At 33.5% G+C, this 8157-nt stretch overlaps 1 long non-coding RNA gene across 4 annotated transcripts in view; it reads left to right on the top strand.

Moving 5' to 3' along the window:
- Positions 1-1626: 1626 nt before the first annotated feature.
- Positions 1627-8157, top strand: part of LOC122137310 — a 62910-nt gene continuing 56379 nt past the window's right edge. For all 4 annotated transcript variants that reach the window (XR_006154765.1, XR_006154764.1, XR_006154763.1 and 1 more), the window contains exons 1-2: positions 1627-1893; positions 7161-7259. This is a non-coding gene — a long non-coding RNA (uncharacterized LOC122137310). The remainder of the gene's footprint in view (positions 1894-7160; positions 7260-8157) is intronic.

Below are 8157 nucleotides of genomic sequence, written 5' to 3'. Positions count from 1 at the left end.
TGATTGCGTTTCTTTTTGAGTTGGGTTTTTTTGATTTTTTGTTTTTTCATAAATCAGATTTCATGTAAAGCAGAAACAAAACGCACTGCAAGAAAGGAGACACTATACATAATTCAGCAGTTTGTGTATGTGTGTGTGTGTGTGTGTGTGTGTGTGTGTGTGTTTGGCATTTATCAATTCACTCACAAATACTTCAGCAGCGCAACAGGGGAGCTTAATTTGTGCTGTGCTGCCAATGTGCTGGTGATCTGATTCAATTCTCGCCGGGACTCCACAAACAGTCCCTGCCCAAGTCCTCCTTGACCTTCCCATCAGTCTGTTGGAGCAAGGTAGGCACAGGAACAGAGGCGCCTGGTGTCTGCATTTGGGCTTTTGTATTCAGAGCGTGTGCTGTGGAAACACTGGGACAGCGAAAACACAACGTGTTGAGAAAAACAAGAGCACTGAGGTTTACGACTCTTTTCTTTTTCTCTCTCATGGTTTGGCTTGGTTTAGCTCCAGACCTTCATTAGACCAGGTTCAAACAGTAACAGAATATGTTGCTTAATACGGTTATATTCACACACAGTTTAGTTATTCATGGGAGTGAGGACCGCATCCTATAACCAAATTTACACCTGTAGATTTTAGGACTCACAGCCTTATTCAAGGCCAACCCCTGCTCTTTGAATTGAACTGTGCAGGATGACTAGTTGTCTGTCACATAGTATTATGATTGGATAAAAGAGCCACTTGTGACGTGTGTTGTGTAGTGATGGACGCTTTTGAAACACTGCATTGTGAAGCTTCAAACCTTAGTGAATCATTTGTTTTGAACCAGTGAGTCATGCAATTTGAGAAAATGAGTCTGCATTGAGTCAGCTGTTTTGAAACTTTTTGAAATTTCTATAGACCTTAAAATAACGTTATACATGTACTTCATGTTTAATGGTAGTAGACATTCATTATTTGCATTTAATAGACTTTCTATAAAACATTTGCAATATGTTTGTAAATGGTGGTTTAATGCATGTTTGGAATGAGTTTTTGTTGCGTTTACTAGGGTTTCTGCAAGTTTTATTAAGGTAAATCTAAGAATTTAATTTAAGACCAATTAAAGATAAATTAAGGAGTAAATTGAAAGGAACACAACTCATCAATATGTTCTCAATGTAAACGTCTAATGAGAACACAACGTGTTGTATTAAAAGTTTGAAAATACAATTTGGAACCAATCTCTATTACTTTTTAAGTAATTAAGAAAAAAAAAAAGAAAAAGAAAAACCTTTCTGGTCACACTGCATAAAAATGTAATGCTCGTCCTCTATTTTAATTTGTTTTCCATTACAAATGTCTAATAAATTCCTGGTCACACTGCATAAAAAAGTCATGTTGTCTATTGTAAATGAAACATGCTCTGTGGTGCTTTAAAAAGTCAACAGAGCCTTGTGTTTTTCTGAGCAAATTTATCAAAAAAATGCATGCATAATTTTTTGTAACTAAGGGATATTATATGTAATTAGGCAAATTGTATTGAATTTAGGGTAATAAGGCATTATATATGTGTGTCGAAAATTGTTTCATATTTTTTCGTATCTATAAATTATTCCGTTGTTTTAGGTTTTTTTAAATTTGATTTTATGAATGTTAGACTTCATGCTCTAATTTAAGACCTTTTATGGCCTTAATTTGTGGAAGGGCAAATTAAGACTTTTTTAAGACCAACAGAAACCCTGATTTACATAGTTTTTTCATATGTACTGTTTCAGTAGGGATGACCAGACGTACAGTACCTGTTTTCTGGCTTTTGGTGTCCCGTCCCTGACTGGAGCTGTCCCTGTTTTACAGTACATTTGTACATTTAAAACACCACAAATAGGATGCTGGTTACCAGAGCAATCGTACCGGAATAAGGTATGTATCTGTTTTGTGCTGTCCTGCATACAACATTGAAGTTTCGGTATGATTTCAATTAACAGATCTCATTAGATTGAAGCTCTTGAGGGAATCTCATCTTGACGCATTAATCCTGTTTTATGATTATAATCAAAGATGAGAGCTTGTGCCATCTTTATTCTAACCCATCTATTTAACCTGTGATGTAGTCTTTAGTCTTTCATTACGCTTATGCACTGCTGCAGGCTGTAATTCGCCTTTTCACTTCCCTCCTCCCTCATCAACTGCAGCTGCTTGAATGGATACTTAATCTCCGCACCCCAACCGGCGTCCCGTATCACACAGCAAGTGTCTTGTAGCGATGTTAGATCTTTAGAAGATGATAACTTTATTAATCAGGTGAGAAATACAGCAGATGACGTCACTTCCTGCTAGCGCTGTTGTCACTGCCATAATGCATGATGAAATTTCCATGATGGTGGTTTTATATCACATATATTCATGCATTTACCAGGTCTGCCTACATAATGCATTATGCATTTTCATATGTACCAATAATATAATATAATATAATATAATATAATATAATATAATATAATATAATATAATATAATATAACATAACATAAATATAATATAATATAACATAACATAACATAACAACATAACATAACATAACATAATACAATATAATATAAAGAAAACAGTATGCGAAAGGGACAATGTTCCTTTATTTATCTTATATATTTAATTTATTATGCTTATTATGCTTTCTGGAATTCTGGATTCAGATTGGTCAAATTTGGCATTCTACATTAAATATATATATATATATATATATATAATATATCTATATATATATATATATATATATATATATATATATATATTATTATTTATTATATATATATAATATATATTAATATATATATATACTACTACTATATATATATATATAATAATATTATTATTATTAGAATTATTAATACTACTACTACTACTACTAATAATAATTATTATTATTATTATTAATAATAATAATAATAATAATAATATATAATTATTTTATATGAATACTTGCTTCTACTTGGCATTAAACTGTAAAAATATTTTTATGTAATAATTTTCTTGACAGTTTTAACACCATCAAAAAAATTAAAAAATATCTGTGAACATTTTGATGTTGTTGTTTATTTATTTTTGTTTATTATATAGTTCTCTGGAATTCTGGATTCTGATTGGTCAAACTTGCCATTCTGCATAAAAAAAATAACATGAAGTAAACAGTATAGTTACAAAAGGCATAATATGCAGTCAGATCAATAAACTTGATCAATGAAGAAAATGATATCTTTATAAATTATATTTTTGTCTATTTTGGAATATTTGATTCCGATAGGTCAGCTGCAAGCAACACAATTTAATACAATTATATATATGATCACTGTCTCAGCCAACTGGTTTCCCACATAGCTGTGTTCATTTATTCTCTCTGCTATCACTTCAAAGTCTCTTTATTCTCACATAATAGAGTAATTTCAACTCAAATCAATATTTAATGTCCATTTATTTATTTATTTTTGCTAAGTAGCTGTGTAATAAGTGGGATAATGTGCAGTCAGATGGTTATTATGGCAAAATAAGCCTTTTCAGGGTGATAGTTTGCTTCACGGCGGGGTCCCGATCACCCTGTCGGGTTTATTTTGCGATAATGACCTGCTGATGGCACATTATCTCTTATTTAGCCTTATTGTCCTCTTCAAGGAATCATATCGGCACACAGCTCCAAATATATAATGCATAGAGACATGGCAACACATGTGAACATGCCATAAATTACCCCCAATGCACACATAAACAAAGACAAATGCCTCTGCTTCATGCTTTGTTCTGGCAGACTGAAAATGAACATTATGAATGAATGAGGTATGATCGCGTTTGGCACCTCTCTCTCTTATTTTGTTATTGTTTTTTTCGACTTTGGTCATCATCCAATTGAAAGCCTGGGGAGAGTGCGAGGAAAGACATTATTCATTTCCTCTTTGTGCATAACACATTAGCATAATGACTGTAGCTCATTTTCAATCACACAGTCAAAACATACAGCATCGTTTTGGCAGCCAATGAAAATGGGCTCAGAACAAACCAAAACACAAGAATCTGCTTTCCTTTGGGCTCATGTTTATTCTCCTTGCTTTAACTTCAGGCTGCTTCCGTTGGCATCCGTCGTGCTTGGGAACCAACATTTTATTCTCCTTGCTTTAACTTCAAAATATTTACATGTAGTCGTGCTTGGGAACCAACATAGATCTAGTCATTATCATAACCTTAATATTGTTGAAAGAGGTGAAGCTTTATATTTCACTTGACTTGAGATAACCTCGCCTTTAGCTATCTTTGCTCTCATACATCATGCATTAGGTGCCTAAGCAGCAAGGTTAGATGGGAGAGAGGTGGATGAATCTCATGTCGTTATAGTGGAAATAAAATTTAATGGTTTAAACCGCAGTAGGTTTAACCTGTCAGATATTACTGTGGAAGAGTTAACACATTACTTACATATCAAGCTTAATATGAAGTCAGTCAATGTGTCAATTGCAAAGTAGGGTTAACTCTGTTTAAAAAAAATATATGAATTGATTTTAAATATTAATATTAAAATAAAATATTTACATGTAATAACATTTAACAGTATATAAGTTTTAATTACATGCATAAAATTGTGTGTGCTTTAGAAAGTGTAAATAGGTGTTTTATTATTATTTTTTTTATTTATCTTTTGCTTTTTTATACACAGAACAACGTGTAAGGACCACACTTTATGTGCACATTCCTACATATGCTAATGAGATCATGTTGCATCATTAGACTGTGGTTGTTGCTCTTGTTGTTGTCGTTGCATACAGAGTAAAAATAAATCAAGGATGAGAGAGGTGTTGGTCAGGAAGCTTTTTTTCAAGTGTCCTTTCTCTAGAGAGAGAACTATCACTCCATTTTCACATCATTACAAACTGAGATGGTTTTTCATCTTAAAATCATTCTCATGAGACTAAATGTGTTCAAGAGAGATGCCATTTTCCCTGCAGTATGGCATTTGTGCTCTCACACCTTTAGAGGGTAGTAATTACATGCTGCATCGAATATGGAAAAAAAAGTGCAAATCTGTCTTCTGTGAATAGCTTACTCTCCAGAGACGTCCTGACACCATAAACTAGATCACAGCTAAAGTGAAAGACTGTTCCTGTAATATCTGGAGATTTGTGTAATAATTAGTAGCGCTTACCAAGTCAAGCATCACTGTTAGCACTGCTCAGATTTAGGATTATGGATTTGTTCAAATGCTAAAACTGAGTATTAAACTTGTAGCTTGTCCTTCACCATTTCTTCTATGGATATGAATAAAACCTAAAATCATGCTGCTTGTTAAAGAGATGTGTGCTGGAACTTTACTGGTATTTAAAATTAAAAAAAAATTAAAAACAAAAGAATAATAATAATAATAATTTGAAGGAGGGACTCAATCTTTACCTAAAGCGCTCTTTCTACCATCAGGGTGCAGATGCCCAATCTGAGGTCATTTCCACTGCAGAAATGGTGCTTCTGGTGTGGAAAAAAATTGCTCAGCATTGCTTGAGAAGCCTGCTGCTCTCAAACCAGGATTTGATATTGTCGGAAAAATGGCATTATGCCATGGGATATCATGTTCCTATATATATTATGTTGCATACTGGCTTCAGCCACTTTTAGCTTTAGAAGAAAATGATTTTGATAAATGTCAAATATGTGCATTAGTACTGAGTTAATGAAATATGTAAATATGTAATATATATATTCTGTGTCCTATACTTTCCTACACGCGTCACAATATATATATATATATATATATATATATACACATAAAGATAAATATATATATGAATGATTCATAAAATGACAATAAAATAAAGCATATACTGTAATTCAATTAGTAAAGATGACAAATCCTCTGCCTCTGGTTGAACATAACCAATAATTATATACATAGATGGACATCAAACAAACAAATAAACAAATAACAAAAAAAACATAGGGACATCTTAAATAGCTTACTTATGAGAATGTGAAATCAGATTAAGGGCTTTCTTGTCCTTAACAATTTTAAAGATTTGCTCAATAGTTTAATCTCACTCTCCCATTGGTTAAAGTTTGGTTTAAATTTAAACCATTTACACTTAAAGCACTGTATGTGTGAAGTGATGGCTGATTAGTATTCGCAAAGACAGCATTAGGATGGCTGTTTTTGATGACTGCTTGATAGTGGTAGAAGTAGGCAAGGAGGAGAAATCTTGATCTTTAGTTGAAAGATACTGGCTGAAACTGATAGTTTCTAACATATATGGGGTCCACATTGGAAAAAGTTTGGTAATGGGATTTTTTTACATTTCCTAGGCTGTTTACATTATTATCATGCACAAATTCCAGACAAGACTGTTTGATCAGTCAGTTTACATATCCAGACATAAACATAGTTTATGTGTATATTACACTATTGTGTAATCAGTAAGACAGTAATCTGAATTTCTGTCCATCCATAATCAATATGTTTATTTCATTGATGTAAAATGCATTGGTTGGATACACTGTAACATTTTTTTCAAAGGTAATAAAGCAAGATTATTAAAGTACAAGAAAATACCATTTCTGATTTGTCTGTTACTTGCCATTTCTATACAGTTTGTTTGTGAAATTTACTAGCAATTTCTAAGGGAAAATTGTTCACTCAATGGCCAGATTTATTAACAGCTTGCGCCAGTGCAAACTGTCTTTTGGCATTAAAATAGTACTGTCAGAATTACTAAAGATGCACAGTAAAGAATTAGCGCTGAATAGGCATGGACACAGTTATTCTTGCACCTGACCTTATCGAATACGGATTTGTAGGAGTTTCCCTTTCAGACGCTAAATTTATGGAAGGAGAGTATTAAAATGAATCACACAATGCGATGTACTAATGTTTGCGCTCATCAAATTATGGTATTTGTGCTGTTATTTAACGCCCAAAAAAGCATGTCTTAAAGCATTGGAGATTAAAGCTCTTGGTAGATTGCGCTTGTCATTGTCAGTAAATCACACAGAGAATTTTCTCCTTACATCGGCGCTATTTTGGAATTGCGCTCTCACGCTAATTTGCCCTGTTTAGTAAATCTGGCCCTAATTCCCCCCCCCCATCAGTGTCATTAACTTTACAGTACTTTAAAACTAAACTTTGGGTCCCATTTGATGACACTCAAATGACTTTGTTTCCAGGTGCACTGATAAATTCCCAGACATGATGTAAAAGCAGCCAATCAGATTTTCAGAGCTGCTGTTTTCAACCAGCTCTTCCCATTCTTGGTGCAACATGAGGTCAGTGATTGGTGTGATGCCTCGGGCTAACAATGTTTTGACAGTGAATGCCACTGAGCTGAGAGCGGCATGCTAGGCTTGGCAGACTTTTTGGGATTTAACTTATTAATAGAGAGCTGCAGGAAAACGTGCTTTAAAAGCAGTTTCTGTTTTAAAATTGATATAAATGCAAGCCAGAAAATTCCCTGAATAAGTGAGGTGACTATAGGGGATTTCCTAGTCAGAAAAGCTGCCTTATAACTCCGAAAGCCTAATTTGAAATAACATGCCTTATAACTCCTCCGAAGTATTATGATGTTCAGAAACATTTATACGCAGTGTAAAGCATCAGACAGCATGAGTGAAAATAGTCCCTATAGGCCAACATGCTCCGAGATGCTTTATTGGACTGTCACCACCAATATACAATGCAATTTAGATTGCAATCACATTTTAGGGCAGAGTTTAAGTGGCAATGGGATCACAGAATCGCCCATCTGATTCTACTACATTATACCGATAGACCAATCATTCATCACTAACATATATTTACCATCTAAATATATCTTTATTAAGTGACAGATTCATTACATACCTTCTTGTGCTTTATGAGACATTTGTGACATTTCCTTGAGGTATTACAAAAATAATAGCCATAAATAGATCATTGTAATCCTAAACTAAAATGCTTTAGTAAATATATAGTAATGTCTTGCATTTTGGTAAATTGGATATGGTCTTACCTATCTATATATACTCTTAATACAGTAGCAAAACAATCATATTAATGGAGATTATGGCCAAATTATGACTGTTTTCGGTGCATGACTAACATTATAAGTGATCCTCAGGGAGAAACTGCTACAAAAATGTAGGAGGCAGATAGCTGGCCAGAATGATGGCTAACAAAACTTACTTC

This window comes from Cyprinus carpio, chromosome B5, assembly GCF_018340385.1.
Source record: "Cyprinus carpio isolate SPL01 chromosome B5, ASM1834038v1, whole genome shotgun sequence".
NCBI classification, from domain to species: domain Eukaryota; kingdom Metazoa; phylum Chordata; class Actinopteri; order Cypriniformes; family Cyprinidae; genus Cyprinus; species Cyprinus carpio.
The sequence above is the reverse complement of the archived record's forward strand: the minus strand, read 5'-3'. Positions and strand labels throughout refer to the sequence as shown.